Raw genomic sequence first — 6,927 nt, 5'->3', positions numbered from 1 at the left:
GGCATGAGGGATCTAGTTCCCTGATCAGGGATCGAACCCAGGCCCCCCCGCGTTGGGAGCGCAGAGTCTTAACCGCTGGACCACCAGGGAAGTCCCGGGACTTTAGTTTAAAAGCTTAGGAATCTGACATTATGTAGAGAGTCCCAAATGTCCAAGGGAACTTTTTCCAAGTCCCTCATGGAAACAGTGATTTGTGAAAGAATGGACACCCTAGTGGTCCATTTTAGACACAGTGAGAAATCAGGAGAGTAAAACTAGCCTTTGAGGAGCCTATAGTGAGAGTTGTAACACTGAAGAGTAAAATCCTGACACCTCAATCTTCCCTCCTCTCGTCCCCTTTCTCCTTTCTCCATCTCAGCGCAACAGCAGCAGTTACGGCAAAGAAAAAGCCATCCTGAGCCCTCCATGAGGGAGGGAGTAGAAAAGAAAGCCACAGAAATGGGAAGAATGAGGTGATACAGAAATGGCCAGAAGGCTAACTCCACCATCACGTAGAAGTTAAGAGCAGCTATAGCAACTAAGTGAAGTCACCAGGTGGTGGAGGGGGAGAGCAGGGGAACTTAAACGCCACCCAAATCACTTTGCTGTCCTCAAGGAAGGGAAACACCTAGGGGAGCCTGGTTCTTAGAATCCCTCATGGAAGAGCCAACAAGAGCTACTGATTGTTGCTGACTCTTACCTATTTTCTTTGAATGTCCTCTCATAGGCTGGGCTGTCAAGGGGGTCTTGGGGTACATTTTAGTGACTAATGCTTTGACACAGGATTATGATGTTGATCCCATTTTTATAGCAGAAGTTAGAAAGCTCACAGTCCCTTCTAGGTACTTTGTGTGTTATCAGGTGAGCAGTGGTGATTTGGACCAGAGCCTCTGAGTTAGAATCGCTAGACTTCTCAAGGAACAGTTGGCTTTTTAAAAAAATTCAGTAAAAAAAAAAAAAAAAAAAAAAACTAGAGTAAGGAAGTTTTTAAAAATAGCTAAATAACCTTTAAAGAACACCCTGAAGTGATACACAGTTGCAAAAGAGAATTTAAGAAATTATGACCCTAATTACAAGCTTAGCTTTTCTAAAGAGATACCGTCTGAAGGAACACAGGCAGGCCTTCTATTCCTTTCCTCTCTCCATATGGAACTCGTTTATCTGCAGCTCTGTACATCCAACTGTTCTGTGACGTTTCTTCCTTGCCATATAAAGCCACCAGCCTCATGTGAGTCCTGGAATATCCTAATTTCCCTCCACTCCTCCATAGGTAGTCAACTGGAGCTTCCTTCTCCGACCCTTCAAAATGTGGGCGTTTTCCCCATTGTGAGAGCTTTCTCTTTAGTTTCTGTTGAGGATAGAGTAATGGACTGGAATTACAGAGGGTGTTTTGTTTAGACTTTGGTCAAGACTTCCTGATCCTAAGGTGTGTGAACTGAGATGCGTTGCTACAGAGTTTTGTTTTTGTTTTTTACTTTCTGTCTTTGGTTTAAAATATTAAGGGGCTTAAAAAAAATAGATTTATGGGGCTTCCCTGGTGGCGCAGCGGTTGCGCGTCCGCCTGCCGATGCAGGGGAACCGGGTTCGCGCCCCGGTCTGGGGGGATCCCGCATGCCGCGGAGCGGCTGGGCCTGCGCATCCGGAGCCTGTCCTCCGCAACGGGAGAGGCCACAGCAGAGGGAGGCCCGCATACCACAAAAAAAAAAAAAAAAAAAAAAAAAGATTTATAAGGTGTTTTCATCATAGCCTGCTGAAAGGTTAAAGACAGGGGATGTATTTGGAAAAAAAACATCTCTGGCTCCCTAGACCATCTATTCATCTGACATCAGAATATGATGCTAAATGCATGGGAGGGCTGAGAGCTGTATATATAGAACACGAAGCTATCAGTCAGCAGAATGATAGCTGCGAGGACAGATTTTGACACTTCCTTTATCATCTTTTCTTGAACTCAGATGCAAGATCATTCCAGTCACTTTAAAAAATATGGGCCAAGATTATGGCAGCCTTGGAAGGCTTTTTTTTTGGACTTTTAGCCACTTGACCTTGGCTCACGCTATTCATTCAGACCAGTCCTAAGGATTTTGTGGGCACCTTAGGCAACTTCAGGAATTTACTGCACAGTTCAGTATGGACCCTTGGTCCACTCAATGTAAGTTGGTATAAAACAGCTCCTATAGCTGCTCCATAGTCATCCAAAGGTTTAGGCCAGATCTCAGATGAATATGGACCACAAAGCCATGACCACATCTCAGAGCTGCCCATCCCAACAGGCCTATAGGTCATGTAAGCTTTTAGCTTTGGTGTACAGCATTATCTGGTCTCATCATCTGACCAAAATGTAAGCAGGTACTGAAGGTTAATATGAATGCTTCACCACCACTGAGGTAACAACTGCAGAGAGGGAAAGGAAAGAATATACTAGAGAGACCCTGTTCAAAGTCTGTTTCTGTTCGCTCTCAGGTCTGTGATCCTGAGAAGGTTACTCTGAGCGAGAAACCTACCTGCCATGAGGAATACATGAGATAGTGCAGGTAACAGACCTGGTACATAGCAGGCAGGCTCATCTACTCGAACTGTTGTTGACATGATTACGTCAAATGAACCTTATCTGGTTTTATAGTACATGCAAATAAGCGTCCTGGGAGTATGTTATTCTAAGCTAATTTCTATTTTTTTCCTTTCACCGCCCAACTCTCTACCCTTTTCTGTCCTGTGCTCATCATTACCAATGAGACACAGTTTTCACCAACAATTTTTTAGCGTGTGCTTCCTCCTTTGACTACAATTACAAATTAAGGCCTACTTAAGGTGTCTGTTTCATGCTTTCAAGATTGCTTTCAAACAGCTCTAAGCTAGACCCTTGGTATAGGCAGCCACCTTAAGAAAGAACAGATACCAGCTTAGCTGTAGATTTCCCCAGGAATGCTGGGGGGCAGTAAAATAGTGGAAGAGAGTAAACTGGCAATGAGGAATACTGCGGGGTTCATAGTTCTAAATCTACCACTTATTAGCGGTGTGACCCTGTGTCCATCCCCCTCAGTTAACTCACTGGTAAATGAGCTAACAGTGCCTGCTCTGCTTTGCTCATGAGACCTCTCCCACAGGGTTATTATAAGGATCCAGTATAACAGTGTTGGCCCAAATGTGGTAGGCATAGCACCTTGTACTATGTGAGATGATTTCTGGTGGTACATGCCCAAAGTTTTTATTCCTTTTAAAATTTAAAGCTTAGTATTTATTTTTATGTGTATTAGAAAACAATTTAATTTATAACTAGCACACCAAACTCATGATTTCTTAGATGTAGTTGCTCAGGAGAAGGGTTAAGTAGAAAACAAGAAACAATAGCAAATATATATATATTAGTGTATGTGTGTATAGTAATTATGACAAAAAAGGAAGGTAGTGCCCTCGTAAAATATGGGAGTCTGCAAAAGCAGGATAAATAGAACAGCTGTCTGAAGACTTAATGGAGCTTAACAAATACGTCATTATTACTCTCTGGAAGTCCCTGAGTTTCCTCACCCATAAAAGTCAACAAATGGTTGCTGATGCCTTCCACGTACCTGGCACTCTTCTGGGTTCTGAGGATGTAACAGTAGATCAGAGAGACAAAATTCCTCCCTCCTGGAGCTTACATTCAAGTGGAGAAGCAAATCTAAGCCGCAAAATGGTTGTGTGGATCTGAGCCAATCGTGTACGCTGAAAGCATTTGACAACTGCAAACACTCTCAATGTCTGCTATTGCTGCAGTGAGGTGCCAGAGGTGGGAATGAGGAATTGATTTAAGAATATCTAAAAAGTACCTGGCAGAATCCAGAGAAATGCTGTAGTGTGGACAAATGTAAATTGTTTTTGTTTCCATTGGGTTTTCCTCTGGGTGAAGTTCCTGGAAGAAGTTTCCTAAAACTACTGCACAGTGAAAGGACTCACCTTCATGGTCTGTGTTTGGCAGCCCCATGCTCTCTCTAGAGGCGTTGAGAACCGTGAGTGTAACCAGTACCATATTAGAATTATGCATCTTACTCTTCAAATAGTCAACCCAGCTTGAATTAATCTAACCGTTAAGATTCCTCTTCTGAATCAAATGGCCTTCTGATATCCAAACATGTAAAGTCTAATTTGTTTTCCTTCATTCCCTAATTTTACAGTTCTCTCCAAAAGAATTAGCACATTTCCCTGGACTCACTTTCTCTTTTTAAATCCCCAAAGTCATATTTCTTAACTGGTTTGGGTTGCATTATGTCTGCATTTATTGGATCTTCCTATCAACTCACAAGTTGGCCATTTGACAATATTTAAAGGGTCAGCTACTCCTACTTGGGAAATTACTGCCTCAGTGAACTTACTAAAATATACCCTAGTGGCTTGAAAGAATAAAAATAAGTTTCTAAAAAAGTGTAATTTCCAAACAGGGAATAGGTTACATGCTGGGAGAGTGTGTCGAAAAATGAATAGTAATAAATTTATAACAAAATAACTGCCCAGTAAAGATAAAACCAGAATATGATATATGAAGAGAATGTAACATGTTGGAACCAAAATGTAGGAGGAAAGATGTTAGTATTATTAACCAGGGCTGCAAATGAGACAAGTCCATATAACTTTAACTTTCAGACCCTCTATTCATGAATAACTGAAGATGATGATTCATTACTTCTATACAGCATCATCCTTGCCTATAGTTCCATGTTTAGCATTGTTACTTGAGATGATGATTTCACTGTTTTGCTAAAGAATCCAAGTTTGCACATTCATTTTACTTCACTGATTCTTGCTAAAGTACGTAGCAGGTTTGAAAATTGTGCTTCGGTTTATAAGGTTAGTCCTTAAAAAAAAAAAAAAAAAGCCTAAGGCTTTCTATTTTGATTAAACAGTAAGCAGATACAAGTATTTGCTATACCTGACGACCTGGTATGAAATGCAAGGCTTGTACATTTCAAACATGAGGTAAGAATATAAAGTGATTTTTAAAAACAAATCTCCCTGTACTTAGAACTCAAAGGAATGTTGTCTCTTTTCAGCTCATTCTCATTGGGAGGTCATATACTTACTCTAATTGTGTTGTTTTTCCTCTAAACATTTGGAACTCCTCTTGTGGAACTGTCTTCGGAGTTTGCAAAGCATTTTTCTGAGCGTCCTGCTCTGTGCCAAGTCCTCATCCTTTGGGCTGGGGTTGGGGGATGGGAGCCAGTGGAAGGGAGTGGATTTAATGATTTCTGGAAAGAGCTGAAAGTCATCCAGAGGCCAATCTGGCAAACGGCGTGAGTGTAACCATTTGGGGTTAAAAACTAGAATAAAAGGGCTGCCTATAAAGTGCAGAGCCTGGCTCTGTCATTTGGCCTATGAACTGACTCTTGGAAGGCAGTCCTCGAAACAGCTTCCCCAGCAGCTTTGGCCTGTGACTGGCATTCTTTGAATAAATGTATAGAGCCTCCTGAAGTGGCTACTTTTGAAGTAATACTTCAAACACTCATTTCCTTGTATAGGACCCAGAGTGCTTTTTCCACAAACTACCACGGTCATGTGTAGAAAAGAGCCAACATTTACTAAGGATCTGGAATCAAGATAAGGACTGTTAGGCAAACATACTTTCACAATAACACTGAGGAAAGAAAAGAACTCGCTGGGAACTGTTGGTAGTTCTTCCCCAGGAACCATAGTTAGTATTCAGCCATTGTCTGTATATCTACTGTACATGCCCTAGTAGAAGGCAAAGCACCAATCACCTACGTATAAATACTTAAGTTATTAATTTAGTTACATATATTTAATCATTTTGTACACTTATAAAATTGATATATTAATATCACTTTATATATTATTTCATATTTTACATAATATTACTATAGTCATATTTTCTCCACTGTCGGATTTCAGTTTTATTCCAAGCCACAGCATAGTACTATGACAGTTGTTTTCTTTCGTCCTGCAGTTACATATTTTCAACATCCACTATGTAACCACTTACTGTAATATTTTAAAAAGTGATGTTTAGAAGGCTTGTTCACATCAACATCCACTCTTGCAAATATGAGGCCATTCATACAAGGGAAAGAAAAAATAAATATGTATTGAAGTTCACCGACTCCACTTATAAACATCAGAATCTTGCTTTAATTATGAGTGTTTCAGGATAATGTGTCTTCCCTGAAAAGAATGGTGTTATTAGAAATAAAATAAGGATGAGAACATCCTATAGTAAGAAACTCAGAATATAAAGCAATTCCCTCTTTTTTCCAAGGAGTGATTTTGGGGAAAACCTTGCTTGGCATTTGAGTGTACTCAGAGTTAGTGATTTGCTCTCTGTTACCCCACAAAGACTGAACATCTCTGAGTTTTCATTGCTGTTGAAAGGGTGAAAATAGATTACCAGCAGAAGTCAGAGTTCAAGGAAGAAATTTAATAGAAAGACAGCGTAACGGACAGCGAACAGAAGACATTTGACTTTCTTTTGGCATGTAGTAGGGGAAAATTTACATACGGTGCAATTGTTTGCGCCTAGAGATAGGAACATATGCACTGGATTACAGAGCCAATACCAAAAGGCTCTACATTTGGGGGCATGAAAAAGTAGTAGGACATAGCTGAGGAAGAGAGAGAGAAGGAAAGTAAGCAAGAAGGGCAGGGGTCTATTTAGTTGAATAACAATGCTGCTTACACCAGGGCATCCTCAAGATTCTGTCTTTGGGCTTTCAAGCATTGGGTTCTTGGAAACCATCCTGTTTTGACTCTCACCCCCATATACACTCTCACTGTATTTAACATTGGGGCTGAGGCTGGTGTTCTAATCCTGGCTGGGCCCCCAGATTTTTGTACGGCCTTGGTGGCTCTTCTCATGTGTTCAGAATTGTTCATGATATTGATGCCTTCACAGGGATAGCAGCATTCCATCCGAATGGCAGGCTTCCAGCTGTTGGCAGCAGCTTGCTAGCCTCCACATTT

The sequence above is a fragment of the Physeter macrocephalus genome, chromosome 8 (assembly GCF_002837175.3).
Source record: "Physeter macrocephalus isolate SW-GA chromosome 8, ASM283717v5, whole genome shotgun sequence".
NCBI lineage: Eukaryota > Metazoa > Chordata > Mammalia > Artiodactyla > Physeteridae > Physeter > Physeter macrocephalus.
This window is presented reverse-complemented; position numbering follows the sequence as displayed.